General features: G+C 37.2%; 1 protein-coding gene across 2 annotated transcripts in view; it reads left to right on the forward strand.

Moving 5' to 3' along the window:
- Window positions 1-15297, forward strand: part of LOC129146917 (uncharacterized) — a 163837-nt gene extending 148540 nt beyond the window's left edge. Inside the window, exons 5-6 of one of the 2 annotated variants that reach the window (XR_008554289.1) lie at window positions 11517-11653; window positions 15006-15297. The gene's annotated coding sequence lies outside the window, so the exon portion shown is untranslated. Of the gene's footprint in view, window positions 1-11516; window positions 13773-15005 lie in introns of those variants that run through there. The other variant, XR_008554287.1, reaches the window with a different exon arrangement.
- The last annotated feature ends 2162 nt before the right edge of the window (window positions 15298-17459 follow it).

A 17459-nucleotide genomic window follows, 5' to 3' on the forward strand; every position in this document is an offset into this window, starting at 1 on the left:
TTTTTTTTTTTTAAATCAAGCTGTTTAAAATTGTGCTAAGGATGAGACCATATTCAATGACAAATGGACTGCATAAACTGTCTGCACAGGGCCTTATCAAAGCTTTTCACATGGTGCTTGGCTGGTTTGTTTTGATGGGCAGAATCTGAGTCATGCACCCTTATCTAACTTCATTATTATGGATATGAACATGTTTCCCAGAGACTCTCACTAGTTCCACAAAAAGAGATTTTTTAAAATGCGGTTTGATAAATTTGTCATTCAGTGAGAGTTGGAGAGTGTTTTATTCCACTGTACTGTAGCTGAAAGACATCTGACTTGAGTTTCTATAGGAAGTTGTTTTTTTAGGGAGAGTATTTACTTTACAACACTTGAATTTTGGTCCCCTCCCTTTTCTTTCTCCCCCACCCCTAATCTAGTAATCTAGGGAAACCCTGAAGTAAAGACAGGGTTTGGGAAAAAAAAAGAAACCTAGTGCTGCCAAGTATCTGGAAGGGCAGTTCAGAGAAACATCAAGCTCACTTCTTCATTATTTTAATTCAGGTCAATGCACTTAGAGGGAAAAAAAGAGTAATTTTCAATCTGAAGCCTTACATTCTCCACTGTGAATGCCCCCCAGTTTGTGCTGTGGTTCTCTTTTGTTCTTTCATAGCTCAAAAGTTGAAAAGGACTTAACATGTAGGTGGGGAAGGAGGCTGTCATGGGGGTGAGCAGTATCAGGTTTTCAATTTACTAGCAAGGGTGTTCACTACAAGCTCAGCATTCTGCCAAGATTGTCTGATTTATTTCTTATATCAACTATTATAAGGCTTATAATAGTTATAAGTTATAAAGGCTTATAAATCTCTATAAGGAAACTGAAGCTTAGAGGGGCTATATGACTTAGCCAAAGTCACTCAGTTAGTTTGTGGTTAAAAAGGAAACAAGTCTGGGCAGTGGAATTCCAGGGTCTGAGCACTTAAGTGCATACTGTGCAATAGTAGAGTCCAGGGGCCTCCCTGGTGGCACCAGGGGTAAAGACAGGGTTATCAAGCCATCACCAGCCAGTGCAGCATGAGTTCGATCCCTGGCCAGCCAGAAAGCAACCCACATGGCGCAGCAGACCTCTCCTACCTCGCCCACTGCTCCCCTCAGCAGTGTATTTCAATAATTTGCCTGTTCTGCACCCCACTCTCTCTGGTGAATCCTCTCACCCCGCTGCACCTCTGGCTTACACCCCAGTTCTTGTATGCATAAATAAATAAATCTTTAAAAAAAAGCAGTAGAGTCCAAGGAAATAGTAGCAAACGTGTAACCACAGTGGCTGTCAGTGCAGGAATTGAGAGACAATAAAGGAAGAGCAATTGCTGATTGCCTGGAAGGGGTCATTTTGGTGCTGCTTCTTAGCATTCATTCATCTATGTACTAAACTACTTTTTGTTTTCATACACAAGGCAACATTTTCTAAATCTCTAAAATTGGATTATGTGCCTTGTGTAATAATCTGTAAAAGTGGGATCTGCATAACTCAGGTGTTAAGTAAGCTGGAGGCATCTGTTTGTCTGTACATAGAAAGATGGCTGAGATAGGGCTTATTTATTTGGAGACTGAGAGAGAAAGGATTATAGTGAATAAGGAAATGCTGATGGGAAGGAAAGTGGAAATTATGAGATAGGAATAGCAATTAGAGAAGAGAAGTTAACTCTTATTTATTAAAATGCATGTACTAACCTGGATCCTGCTCAATTATTTTTCTTTCTCTAATATTTTCAACCCGCCCTCCAGACCTTCCTCCCTCTTTTCTTTCTGATTTTGTTATTTAACACTTTGAGTCTCAGGATCATAAATATGCCTGGGGCATCTCAGATGAAGAACATAGAGGATGAATGTTAGAGGGTAGACTGAGGGGTCCTCAGTACCCCCAGACTTGCATGCTTTAAAGGGTTTCTGCCCTCCACATATAGACAAAGCGTACTTAGTATGAAGTACTTTAATGCAATTAGTCTCCATAGAAAGAGAAAAAAAGAAAGTACAATGATTTCCTAATAAAACACCCAAAGTTACCCACTCCCTCGTGGGTAAATGCCCAGCCAAACAGGGTTGGCCCAAAGCAGGGGCCAAAATCTTGCCACAAGTCAAAGTCTCCTTCTGGCAGGGAACCTTAAGAAAGGGATAAAAGGGGTCAGGCAAGTCTAGGAAAAAAGGAGCAAAGTTAAAGTACAAATCAAGATAACCATTGCTATTGTCAGTCTCCCCATGTTTCTCTCACCCACGTGTCTCTTTGGAGTGTCTCTACACATATTAACTTCATGTGTCTATGCCAAGTCCCCCAAATCCTTGGAGCAAGTCGAAAGCTGAGAAGCAAGTGTACCTCCTTTAGATCTCTGCTGCAAGGGTCACCCTCCTGTGTCTCCTGCAAATCTTCTATATTTTCACCTGACCACTCAGCTCTGCCCCTTGTTAGGTGGGACAGGGAACCTGGAACCTCCCCCCTTTTTATGGAGATTCCTCTGTTACATATGAAAGTAAGGGAAAAAGGGGAAAGTCATGCAACTAAACCACTAGGTCTTGGGAATAATAGATCTTTGTTCATAAAGTCAGACCTCAAGAAGCACTGGCAGTACAGGTATCCCCTGTTTTACAGAAGACCTTTCGAATTACAAAAGATCTGCATAGCACACAATACCTTCCTTTCACAGACCAAAGACGAAAAGCAAAAATAGTTTTCACCATTTGTTTTGCTGTAGCTGTTCTAGAAGCAGTACACACCCCAAGCAGTGAGAGGGGCACCATCAAGCGCCTTCCCACCAGGCATTGCTTTCTATGGTCTGTGTGTATATGATTCATATCATTCCTGCGTTAATATATGTTAGTGTTATTTTAGGTTTTATGTTTTTTGATATGATTTCGTGGGTTATTTTTGGGAGTCTGAAAATGTTCAAAAATATTTCCATGTAAATTAATAGCTATTGCTTCCTTGACATTTTGGCTTGGAATCAGTTTTAGAAGAAGTCTCTGCTTCCTAATAGTGGGGGACCTGTATCTCGTTATTTGTCCTTCAGTGTCTTCCTATGTCTTGGTCTCTACGTATCTTGCCACCTCTGACTCTTCTTACTCTCCACTGTACCTTATTATTTTTTCTTATACTTGACCTCACGCATCATAGCTTTTACTTCCTTCTGTATATATTACACCTTTTACCAATGCATTCAAGACCATCTAGGTTATTATTTCTTCAGTAATGGTTAGCTTAGGTTTGACACCTAATGTTCCCTTTATACTCATATCTTCCCTATAATGAATACTTTTTAGGACATCTGACCAGTTCACACAAATCTCCGTAAGTGTCCTCCTTACTGCCTCTCTAAGTTTGGACCCAACGGTCATTTTGTACAACATGATCCCAGTCCCTTAGGGTCAGATCAGTCCTAAGATCAGCCAGAGTGTCTTCTCTGATGAGGCAAAATAGTAACTATGAGAGTGAGTCTCTTCAGGTATCTGGCCCTTTGACTGATGTAACAGGGGTCCTTGCTCTTCACCTATTTATGTGTGAAGTTTTGCTTCAGTCCAGGCCATATCAGCTCTCTCACTATTTTCCATTAAAATATGTGGTCATCCTGAGTATTTTATAGTTTTTGTAGCCTCAACTGCAAATGAGGCGAAGAGGAGACATGTCATCTAGTCTCTTCCCTCCCCTCTTTCCTTCTAAACTAGTGAGTCAGTGGGTTACACTATTTCTTCTTTTCTTCTGCATATCAAGCAGTTTACAACAGTCATCCTTTGTAACTTGATTATGTGCTGAGGGTTCACTCACAAAGCCAGTCTACTTCCAAGCAACAGATTCCTCCATGGGTGAATTCTGGCCAATATAATTATCTTCTTCAAATAGATTTGCACTTGGAATCTATGACCAGCTTTATAATAGCACTCAGACTGGGAAGCAAAGATTTCAGCCTTTAGAAAAACATGAAGAGAAATTGAGAGGAGAGTCAGAAGAACACTTCTTGGGTAGATAATAGCTCTCCAGTGCCTGGTCTCTATTCTCCCCTGTCAGACTGCATTCCTCTGTGAAATAGCCCATTACCTAAAAATTTCCTTTCTTAACTCAGATTAACTAGGTTATCTACTTATCACCCCAAAACCTAAATTAATATATTCCTCTGTCAAAGAAGCATCACTTCTTATTATTGCCAATTATCTTGTCTGTGCTTTCCACAGACTGAAAGCAACTAAGGGCAAGGATTGCCTTTGTTTTGCTCATTATTTTATTTTATTCACAGTACTTAGCATGTTTTCTGGACACTTAGTAATATATGTTTGAATGACTGTGCAGTTATTGACTGCCTACTGTGTGCCAAGCACTATTGTATGCGCCATGATTATAAAGATAAAAGACATGATCCTTGACCCCACCTCACTTAGAATCTAAATTACTCCCAAATCAATGCAGCTCTCCTTGTGCTTTAATAGTTCCCTTGCACAGCAGGTTCTTGAGTAACATCGCTTTGTTCAACAGTGTTTCATTATAACGTTGATGAGGAAGAAAAAAATCTATTCCTAGTCAGGGCCACAGACTATGTGGAGTTTCCACATTTCCCCATGTCTCTGTGTATCCTTTGATTTTCTCTTCAGGTACTTTGATTTCCTCCCACAGCCCCCAAAGATGTGCACGTAAGGTTCATCAGTATGTCTAAATTAACTCAGTGTGAGCAAGAATGGGTGTGGGTGTGAGTCCACCCTGTAAGGAAGTTGTCCTGTCCAGGGTTGGTTCCTGTCTTGAGGCCCAAGCTGCCAGGATAGAAACTGGCCACCTCTATCAGAAACTGGAATAAGTGGGCTGGAAAATGAATGAATAAATAAATACAAATTGCTGTTTAATATTAGAAATTGTTTGCATCTTCGTCTAGAAGTAATGCTTTTGCGACCAGAAATATGCGGTAGAAGCTTAACTCTTGTTTCTATCAATTAGTCTATAGCAAGATTGGTTTTCTTATACTTTGTTTTGCTTAAAATTGCAGTTTCCAAGAACCAATCAAAGATGTTAGCTGAAGACTTACTGTAGAAAGACTCTGAGCTTTTACTGATGAGGGTGTTGTTGGCTCAAGTGACCAAATCTCATGTAGGGCAGGGATAAAACTGGTTTTGAGGACAGCTGGAACCAAGGACAAATGTAGTCAGTACTCTTCTTCCTCTTTGGTCTGTATGTGTAGGTTGATTTCACCATGTCAGACTTAATCCCTCCTGAGTATGGAACAATAACCAGCGGCAGTTTTCAATCATACATTATTGCAGCCCAGTCATGACTTTTCATGGTTCCAGTTGGAGAAATCCCAAGGAAGCCCTCCAAGTTGCTCAGCTTGTGTTAACAGTACTCTGGGCCAATCACTGCAGAAAGAAGACACCTGAATTACTTCATTTTGAGTTCCCATCACTAAACAAATCACATTCAGCAGGATCTGTAGGAAAGTGGCAGCCTCTAATCTGGACTCCATGGATGGGGCATAGACAGAAAAAGATGGTGCTCTTCTGGAGACAAAATGATAGGGATCTGCCCACTTCACCCCCTCATTCTCACACCTATCTGCCCCTTTTCTTGACATTTAACAAATATCTATTAAATGCTCATTTAATGCAAAGTTTATGCTAGGTTTTTTAAGTAAGTACTTTCATGTATCAAAGTTAACTTTTTAAAGGAAAACAAACATTTTTTTCTTAAATTCTATAATTACAGCCCATTCTTCTCTGCATTTATTTTTCAGTCATAGAATAGTGAAAACTTCAGGGTTTATTTGGACCATCCCAGTGCACATGAATCAGGTGATTTTTATCTTTTGTTCCCATTCTTGCCATCCCTAATCTGCCAGGCAGCCTGAATATATACCATCAGGCATGTTTGTTCTACTTCTCTATCCTTTTATCATGTTTCCATTAACTCACATCCAAGGTTGTCAAGAGAATAAATAGCCCAATAAAACAAAAGAATATACTTCCAGATTTAAAAAGAAAGAAACATACAAGAAATACATAAATCATATGTATGACAATAGTCCAGAAGATTGCATAGGAGGATCTCTATGTTTTCTGTAGAAGAAAAGAAAAATGGAATTTCCATTCCTTGCAACAGCACTTGACAGCTGGAGTTATTGTATATTGGACAACAAAAGGTGGGGTGGGGATCTGGAATAATTTTGCCTGAAATAAGCACAGTTTCATGGAAGACACCCACACATTTTCTCTGGAGATCATCGTATAGTAAGGAATAATTTAAATGAGGCTAACCTACATTTTGTCTAAGAAATTCTTACTCTTGAACATTTCTTCCTCACAAAACATTGTCCCTTACAACCTGGGCTTGATGTGCCAATTTCCAATCACTTAATGTCACACCTATATAATAAAGACTCATGTCTCAATGGACTCTTTCCAGATAAACAGAAGGTGCTTGTCCAAGAGTAATAAATACCTGACACACAGGTTGCTGAAAGCTCAAATAAAGATAAATTTGTTAGCCTGACCTAAATGTTCACTGGATCGCAAATTAATCTCATGTTATCTGACATTTGGCACTTTGTCTATCTCAACCAAAAAGACCATGGTTTGGTCAGGGGCTCATCACTCTTTTTCAATAAGTAATTGTTATTTTACCTCCTCGTGCTTACCTGCTGCCTTAGTAGAGTACATTGTGATCTCCAACTGAAGCACCCAGACTCAAGAACAATATAATTTTAAGTCATTCTAAAATGTTTGATTCCTGGAGTCAATACTAATGTGAGGGTTAAGCATAATATCAAAGTGGGATTTTTTTTCAGGTTTTCTACATGACTTGAATTAAAAAAATATTAGCATTTTCAGTGCACTTTAGAGATCTCTTAATTCAAGCTCTTAGTTTTACTGTTGAGGAAACTCAAACTCCAAGAAGTAATTTCCCCAAGGTCACGCAGATCTTTGTGACAGACCCTTAATTTATGCTGGAATATAATTCTGTTTTCCCCTAATTAGGGAGAAAGTAAAACTGTTTATTCATAATATGTTCTGTACATTTTACTATGTTTAGTTATGGCAAAGACTTTTTTTTTGTCGATAGAAAGCTGGATTGGCAAACAGCCAGCAAGGTTACCTGTCAGCTTCTAAAGATTTGCAAATTAGCAATTACCTTACCTTTCTAGGAAATCAAGATTCAGTATACCAAGGACTAAGGGGGAGAAGGCAATTGAAGAAGGAGTGAGAAACCACTGAGGTCACCAGCTGTAGATGCAGAAAATCTCTGCCCCAGAACTCCCCATTAGATAAGAATAGATTTATACTCCTGAAGTTATTACTACTTATGTTATTATTATTTATATGTTCTAAAATCAGATGTCCTTCCAGAGCAGACTCTGAAATATAATTTAAAGCTCTTAGAAATCTATTCAACTTTTTTGACCAAAACAGCCTACAGTATTCTGGAATTCTGTGGTTTGCAGCAGTGGCAGTTTGCCGGCAGCCAAGAGTGGGATGAAACCTCTTCCTCCTCACTCCCTAGGGAACCTAACCTGATCTGCCTGGCACAGGCACGATGGCTTTAAGGTAGGACAGAAAAGACTACAGGAATCCCACTGCATGTGTCTCAAGCTCACTAGTCCAAAGGGTTTTGTGATTTCTGTGTGTTTTCTGTAAGACCTCAGGGCTTACTTATTTTCCTTGTTTACTATTTTCATCAGCTGGTCAATCCCTCTCCATTCTCACCCTTGACAGGATACCATACAACAGTACAGATTTTCCCAAACATCTGCCAATTTTATTTATTCAGAAGCTGCAGCTCTGTAACTGGCATCTGACCTCCTACCAAGATGAAATATTCTCAGGGGAGGTTTTTTTTTTTTTTAATTTCAAACTTTGTCTTCTTAAAATAGTTTATTTAATCATGCGTTTGTTTAACCTCACAGTGAAATTTAAATAAAAGGAAATTCACTAATCTTTGTTCTGCAGGAGGCAGATTACAGGAATCATAAATTTTGTAACAAAATACCATAGCAATGAAAGAGAACGAATTCTAGCTATATGGACATCTTTGATGAATCTCCCAGATATAATGTTGAGCAAGAGAAGGGAGACAAAAAAGAGTACATGCTGAAAAAAATTCCATATTTATCAAGTTCAGAAGCAGCAAATCATATGTATCACAGGTTCAGATAATAGTAGCGTTATGCAGAAGTACCTACTATGAGTGGGCACCAGGAGCAGGCTGGTGCTGCCAAGAAAGTTCTGTCTCCATCGAGGTAGTGGCAAATATAATTTATACTTACATAAATATGCACCCAGTTGTAGAGTTAATAAATTTGTGTACTTTCTAATATATTAGTGTATATACATGTGTGTCTATAAGTACAAATACATATATACTTTTAATTTTTAAAAATTTTAATTTTTAATTGTAAAAATTTTTTTATGAAAGAAAATTTAAAGGTCTGGTGGTGTGTTCCAATTTCTGAGTCATGTAATGACCTTTCCTCTAAGTCACCATTTCTGTAATTATAAATTTCCTTTTCAGGGTGAACAAAACCTGTAGTCTTAGCCTTTGTTAGTGGGGAGGATAATATCTCTCTTTCCCCTACCCTTGAGCCTGGTTATTCCTTCAAGGGACAGTCTGTAGGGAATGTAGTTTTTTTTGCCTCCTTTCTAAACTCAGCTTGGTCTTTCCATATTATTATGACAACCTGATGATTTCTTCTGGTGAGAATCATCTTCTAGACATCCTGAGTACCCATACATTTTCTGGATGTGCCAAACATAACCAAAAGAATACTCAGAAATCCTCCTTCAAATGTTTAAGATATAATAGTATCATAATAGCAAAGAAAACTGTGATGGAACAGTATTGCTCACAAAATAAATACAAGAAATGCAGGAGTGGGATCCCAGTGATTATAACATGGTAATAAATTACTTCTTTCCTATGTCCATTTTCTTCATCTTTCCTTGTCTGTATGTGCATATAATTTCAAAGATATAATTATACATAAAATTTTTACTTAAGGTTTCTAATTTTAAAAAATATTTCACAAAATTGACATGCTATTATTTAACTTCCTATTCTCATTTTTGTAAAACATGACATATTTTCAGTTTTCTGGAATTGTGTAGAGCAAATATCTTCAAACATTGAGCATGATTTAAATTTCCAGAGATAGGATTATTTGATGGGATGATTTTATGGCTCTTGAAATATATAGACAAATTTGCTTTCAATAAAGATTATACTGACTTCTAAGCTGCAGCAAATGTAGTTGTACAAGTTTTATCATAGTCTTGCCAATACTAAGTATTTCTTTTAAAACAGGAAAAATCAAGTATGTGGAGATGAAACAATTTGCTACTAATGACTACTGGATTAATGAGGAAATCAAAGGAGAATTTTAAAAGTACCTGGAGACAAAAGAAAATGAACACTTGAACTACCGGAATCTATGGGATGTAGCAAAAATATTTCTGAGGGGAAAGTTTATATCAATACAGGCCTACACAAAGAAACAAGGAAAAATCTCAAATAAACAATCTAACCTTATACCTGGAGGAACTAGAAAAAGAGCAAGTGAAACAAAAGACTACTAGAAGGAAAGAAATAGTAAAAACTAGATCAGAAATAAATAAAATGGAAATAAAATAGACAGTTCAAAAGACCAATTAAACCAAAAGCTGGCTCTTGAAAAAGCTAACACAATAGATAAAGCTCTAGGTAGGCTTATTAAGCAAAACAGAGAGATAAAACTTTAATAAATGGATCAGAAACGAGAGAGAAATTTCAATAGATATCAAAGAAATATAAATGATCATAGATTACAATGAACATCTTTATGCAAAAAAATTGGAAAAATCTAGAGGAAATAGAAAATTCTTAGAATCATGTAACTTCCCAGCACTGAATCAGGAAGAAATAGAAAATTTGAGCAGACCAATTATAAGCAAGGTAATTGAAATAGTAAGCAAAAGTCTCCTAAAAATGAAAGTCCAGGATCAGATGGCTTCACTAGTGAGGTCAACCAAACACTCAAAGACAAGCTATTATCTATTTCTCTGAAACTTTTCCAACAAATTGAAGAATAGGGAATCTTCCTAAAACATGTTCTCTTAAAAAAGGATTTTATTTATTTTTGTGTAGAAGAACTGGGGTGTAGGCCAAACTTGAAGGGGAGTGAGAGAATTCACTGGATACAGAGCGGGGTTCAGAACAGGCAAATCTACTGAAATACACTGCTAAGGGGAGCAGTGGGTGAAGCAGGAGAGGTCTGCTGTGCCATGTGGGTTAGCCCCCTGGCCAGGGATCTAACACAATCCATGGCAGTGGTTGTGGGTGGTTGTGGTGTAAATGCTGAGATTTAACCTCAAGTCCACAAGGGAAGTTCCCTAATACGTTTTCTGATACCAAAAGCAGACAAGAATATCATGAGAAGGTCAATATCCCTGATCAAAACAGATATAAAATTATCCAACAAAATCTTAATAAATTGAATTTAACACTACAGTAAAAGGATTCTACATCATGACCAACTGGGATTTGTTTCAGGGATGCAAGGATGGTTTTGTTCAAATGCCTTTTCTATGGCTATTTAGGTAATCATGTGGATTTTTCCTTTATTCTACTAATGTGGTATATTACATTAATTGATTTTTTTTTGTTACACTATCCATGCATTCCTGAGATAGAACCTAGTTGGTCAGGTATATGATCTTTTTTCATATGTTGCAGAATTTGGTTTGCTAGTATTGTTTATTTTTACATGTGTATGCATAAAAATATTGATCATAGTTTTCTCGTGATGTGTTGCTACTGGGTTAATATTGCCTTCTATTTTTTGGAAGAGTTTGTAAGAATTGATGTTAATTCTCCTTTAATCATTTATAATAATTCACTTCACTAGTATATATATATATATATAATTTCTTATACACATTTAAATGGTATGGTATTAACAGTTTTATTTTAGTTTATATTTCTTTGATAACTAGCAAGGTTAAACATTTCCCCATATGTCTGCTTGCTAATTATCTCTGTTGGTATGTATTGGTTGTTCATGTGCTTTGTTCATTTTCATATTGGGATCTCAGTATTTTTCTTATCAATTTTAATGAGCTTGTTAGAATAGTAACCCTTAGATCATTGTATTTTAATCTAGTGATTTCTCATTTTCCAGAAGTATTCATATATTTTAGGCCTAGGGAAGTATATGGTAGATTTTGAAAACACTGTGTTTATAATAATTTTCTCACAATTCCATCCTGTTGGCATACAAAAGTATACCATATTTAAGGAGGGAAAAGGAGTTAAAAAATCCGACTAAAAATAAACACATTTCTGATGCTCAGACTAGGTTTAAAAATTTATTTTCTTGACTATTTGTTTGTACTACACCAAGTTAGGTATTTCAATTCCAATGATTGTATCCTTCCTCTGAGTTCTTGCTGATAGTTCCATTTAGTGAGTTTGACATATAGAATACCATGCCTCCACGCTTGATTCAACATCTAATTCAACTTCCCCTGACTTTTTTTTACCCTAGGAAGACATCAAAATGGAAATCAAACAACTTAACAAATATGTACATTCAAAATTTAATTCTGTTCACCCTGTTGCTGAAGAGCACAGAGGACTTGATGCAGTCTTCTATAGTGTCAAGCATTTGATTAAGAAGACCAGGTGGTATAAAGGATCTGATGAAAGGATTTTAAGCTCAAAACCAATTCCCACAAACCTATCACAGTGCCTTGACATCCCCATTGGAAATGTATTACTTGTGATTAGATCTGAAAAATCATTCTTGCATATATATTTTGTGTGAGATATGTTTCTGTGTGAGGGCAGGTAGATATGAGTGTGGGTATGAGTTTAAAGTCCAGAAAAAGTAAATAAAACCCAGTATTACAAAGGTGCATTTTGGTAGAAGAGATTATGAACCAAAGTCACTTCTAAAGTCAGTCTCAAGAAAGTAATTTAAACTAGTTAATGTATAAGATTTTGCTTGGCTTTCTGTGCAGTCTCCAGAAACAAAACTGTCATTCATGTTGGGAGATCTTTATGTCCTACTCTCTTGGCACAGTAAATGGGTTACACTGTTACACAACTTTTTCTTATTTCAGATTCTTAAAGACAATGTTCGTGCTAATTGTGTAGAGAGTTGGGGAAGTTTTACTTTACTTCAATCATTTTTGTGCTTCCTCTTGCTCTTTAATTCATTTCTCTTCATCACAGTCACTATTCCTATACATTCTACTTCTTTAAGAAGCATCTCCACAGAATACACATCTGTATGTGCAATTTAATAAAATATAACTATCACTAGGAACTTGTTAGACAATATTTTAAATACATTGCTCCTTTTTCTCTAAGTTTTCCATTTTTCCTTTTAAAACTAGACAAAGCTGCAGGCTCTATCATTTGTGTTTACATGATCCTTTTACAAGTTACCTTACCTATCTGGGACTCAGCTTTCCCATTCTTAGTAGGATGATAATTCTTTCCCTGCAAGCTTTCTGAAAGGGTCTACAAAACTCTTGTTCCAGTCCTTTAAGCAAATGAAGAAAGAATAGTAGCTATTTGGCAAACAGTTGATAAAAGACAGCATAGGACAGAAGAGATTATCAACGATCCGACCTAGGTATCTCTGCTGTCTGGATGATTCATAATCCTCACACATTAACTGAAAAATCACCCCCAGTGAAGGAAGAAGAGGAAAATAATCCTGAAATGATGTCACTATGAAAAACCATTAGTAACAAAACATGTGAGTGACTGAGTCTACCATGAATTGGCTAGATTGATTTTTTTTCTTCATTAACCTGCAGATGTGAGATTCCTTCCCTGTAATCTGATAAATGTAGCAAGATTTTTCAATTGCAGTTGGATCTAGGTTGACAGATTAGCTGGAAGATTTGGGGAGTAGTGCTTCAAGACTACTTCTTTACCTTCTTTGAATATTATATCCTTCAAGAATAGCCTACCCATTATTATATCCCAAGTGTTGATGTGAACTTTGACATATTCCTTTTAAGCAAAAAGATTTCGGAGTTACTTCCTGAAAACTTTTTTCCAACCTCAAGTCCCCAGTTACATCTGACCTATTGCTAATGGAAATTTCCTATCCAAAGTCCAGGAAAAATGTCCCTTTTACTCACCTTATTCACATAATAATCAAATTATGAAAGTATTTACTGTCCTGGCTAAGCATATCAGCATTACAAATAATTGCAACTAGATCATCAGAACTTGAAACAGAAAATAAGCTTTCCCATTAAAAAAAAAAAAAAAAAAACAAAAAACCCAGAGAATAGAGATCAATTAGATTTTCACACAAACTAAAGTCTTCTAAAAACTTCAGTGTAAGAAACTGCTTTCAACTCTTTGCATCCAGTGACATGGATATGTTTTATTCATCTAGAGAGTACATATTGACGCTGTGAAGGAAACACTTCCCTCCCTATAGAGAACTTTCTTATCACCATGAAGTTTCCGATAAGAGTCAACACTGTGCCTTCCTGTTATCTCTTTCTACAAGTGTAAGCCCTTCTCAGCACATCAGTAAGAGCAGGAAAATGAAGAGCAAATGAAAACCTGAAAACAACTTGAAAAAACAGAAACACTTCATTTCTCATTATAAAATTTAATGGAACTGAAAAGTTTTTCTTAAGTTTAGTGCAAATTAATTTGGCAGTAAAACATGAGTTGATATGTCAGTTTAAAGACATTATTTTTCTTACTTGGTATGAATATTCATTCATTACTATGCAGCAATAACACTGTGCTTGCATACAGACCTGTTGTGCCGATGTCATATATATATATATGTTTTATATATATGTTATATATATATATCACTATATCACATAAGGGTTATGCATTAAATTACCTTCCTGAAACAGAAATTTCTTAATTCTAAAATATTTTTAGCCTCAACAGTGTTAGGAAGTGTGAATTTGTATTAGTTTTCCTATTTAGGATATAAGGAATTATTCAAGATATCTTGACTTTATTTGGTAATATATTTGGCCCATGTTCCTGATCCTAGTTTCCTCATCTGTATCCATACATTATAAAAAACTTTGTCTTAACCAGAATGCTAGGTAATTAATGATAGCTAACCATTTAAAATGATAATATGTATGAGTATCTATATATAACATGTATGTTTATGTGTATAAAAATGTACACAGAATTGCCATAGCAAATACCTGAATTTAGTAAACATAAGATTATGATTGATACTTTAATTCAATGACCAGAGGCAAATTTCTAATCAAGAGCCTGGAACAACCACTGAAAATAACCAATTTTCAAAAGCCTATCTTCAGGCAGAGAACTCAAAGATCTCCCTTCTGATGGCTAAATGTCTTGGAGGAGCCTGATCTTCACACTGGAAACTGACTTATATATATATATATCAGATCCTTGTGTGAGGCATCTGTATCAATATTGAAAACTACAAGCATTTCTTCTTGATTACATTGCAGGAATGGATTAGATTTATATTGTGTTTTTCAAAGAACTGCAGTATCCTCTATATTTAATTTTGCATAAGAGTGATAATAATGGCCACATCAAGAGTTGTTTTGAGAATTAGATGACATATTGAATAGTATACCAAATGCATTCCACGTGGTACTGCAGTGAGGTAATAGAGCTAGCATTATTATTCCCAGTTTTTATTTTTACTTATTTATGCATAGAAGAACTGGGGATGTAAGCCAGAGGTACAAGGAGTGAGAGGATTCACCAGAGACAGAGCAGGGAGCAGAACAGGCTGAGGGAAGCAGCCATTAAGATAGGAGAGATCTGCCTTGCCATGTGGAGTAGCACCCTGGCCAGGATCGAACTCATGCTGCAGTGGCTGGTGATACTTGATAGTGCTGAGACTTAACTCCTTGTGCCCCCAGGGAGGATCCTATTCCCAGTTTTTAGTTGAGGCCCAGAAATAGTAGGTAACCTGCCCAAGGTCACATGATTAGTAACCTAGAAAACTGACTTATTTTTTTTTAAATTTATTTATTTATACAAGAACCAGGGTACAGGCCTGATGCACGGGAGGGTGAGCGGATTCACCAGAGACAGAGCAGACTGACGAAATATACTGCTGAGGGGAGCAGTGGGAGAGACAGGAGAGGTCTGCTTCACCATGTGGGATTCTCGCCGGCCTGGAATCGAACCTGCGCTGCAGAGGCTGTGAACAGCTCCACAGTGCTGCACTCAACCACCTGCGCCACCAGGGAGGCCCTAGAAAACTGACATTTAATTTCATTTTGCTGGCAAGTATTTGATGTTACCATCTCACTATCTAAAATAAATGATGCTTTACCATAGTTTTTTTTTTTTTCAAAAATGAAGATGGTTTTGTTATTTTTGATGATTATTCAAATACATGCTCATTGTATTAACAGTTTTGCTGATATAAAATTCAATCACCTAGAAAAAAAACATGTTTAATTAGGAATATAATAGTTAAGGCATTTTTATGCATAAACACATGTAAATACAATACAGTAAAATAGAAAATAACATCATCTTCTATAGTGTGCTTTATTATATACTAATAGTGTTATAGACCTTTTTCATATCAGTAAATGTTTTTGTTATGAATTTTTATATTTACTAAGTTTTTACTAAGATGTATGGAATTGTACCTTTTAAAAATACTACTTCTTAAAATCTACAACTAATAGAAAAGTCAGTCTGGACAATTCATATGGGCTCAGTCTCACAAGTGTTTTTGGTTACTTGTGGTTTTACATAGTCACATTATTTTAGAATTTCTTTTCTTTCTTCTGCCCTTCTCCTAGGGTGATTTTTCAGTTAATGGGTGAGGATTATGAGTCATCTGGACAACAGAGCGGACAGGGTTGGAGCCTTGATGATGTTCCTCTGACTTATACTGCCTTTTATCTGCCACTTGACTGGCAATTTTTATTCTTGCTTAGAAGGTTGGAATTATTGCTTGACATCTGGATGTCAGATTGTACATTCTAATGTACATCCATGTACAATCTAATGCAAAACTTTTCCATATCTGCCCACCATGCCATCTGTCTTGGTTGGTTCTGTCTGCTATAACCAACATACTATAAACTGGGTGACTTAAACAACAGACATTTATTTCTTACAGTTCTGTAGTCTAGGGAGTCCAAGATCAAAGCACCAACAGTGTCTGGTTTGAGCTTGCATCTTAATTCATTGACTGTCATCTTCTCTGTATGTCCTCACATAGCAGAACAGGTATGACAGCTCTCTGAGGTGACCTTATACAGGCACTAATCCCATTAAGGAAGATTCTGATTTCATTACTTTATCACCTTCCGCAAGGCTCCACCTCTTCAGACCATCACCTTTGGAGGTAGGATTTCACATATGAATGTTGAGGCAACACTTTTTTTTAAAAAAAGATTTTTATATTTATTTATATAAGCACTGGGTATAGTCAGAAGTGCGGGAGGGTGAGTGAATTCACCAGAGCCAGAGTGGGGAGCAGAACAGGCAGATGGACCAAAATACACTGCTGAGGGGAGCAGTGGTCGCGACAGGAGAGGTCTGTCGCGCCATGTGGGACCCTCGCCGGTGGCTGGGGATCGAACCAGCACTGCAGAGGCTGTGGGCAGCTTTTCAGCCCAGTGCTCAACCGCTGCGCCACCAGGGGAGGCCCTGAGGCAACACTTTTAATTGATAACACCATCTGTGTACTCTCAGCTGTTCTTCCAATGCCAAACTGAGGTTGTCCTGGGAGCAACTGGTGGCACATCCAACACAGTCAGTGCTGTTCTAGTGCTAGGGTACCATGTTGTGATAGGCTTAATAATCATTCGCAATCACGTTCACATTCACATTCTCAGAAGTTGTGAATAGGTAACCTTACATGGTAAAAAGGACTTTGAAGATATGATTAAGTGGAATATCTTAGTGGGTCCAGTGTAGTCACAAGACCCTTGTAAGCAGCAGGTAGGCAAAAACAGAAAAGGAGATATTGTGCTGGAAGCTGAGAATGAGACTGGAAGATCTAATTCTTCTTGCTTTAAAGATGAAGGAAGGGGTCATGAGTCAAGGCAACCACTACATACCAGGAGAGGCATGGAGTAGTTCTCCCCTACAGCCTCTAGAAGAAACTAGCCACATTTGTTTAGCACTTCGAGACTAATTTTGGACTCTGACTTCTGGAATTGTAAGGTGATAGATTTGCATTGTTTTAAGCCACAAAACTTGTGTATATTTGTGGTAATTTTTAAAAAAAAAATTAATTATGCATACAAGAACTGGGGTACAGGCCAGAGGGGCAGGGGGTGAAAGGATTCACCAGAGACAGAGTGGAGAACAGAACAGGCAGATGCACTGAAATACGCTGCTGAGGGAGCAGTGGGCAAGACAGGAGAGGTCTGCTGCACCATGTGAATTTCTCCCTGGCCAGGTATCAAACTTGTGCTGCAGTGGCTGCGGATAGTTTCACAGCGCTGTGTTTAACCCCTTGCGC

The sequence above is a fragment of the Talpa occidentalis genome, unplaced genomic scaffold (assembly GCF_014898055.3).
Source record: "Talpa occidentalis isolate TD23 unplaced genomic scaffold, MPIMG_talOcc4v2.1 talOcc4.5, whole genome shotgun sequence".
Lineage (NCBI taxonomy): Eukaryota > Metazoa > Chordata > Mammalia > Eulipotyphla > Talpidae > Talpa > Talpa occidentalis.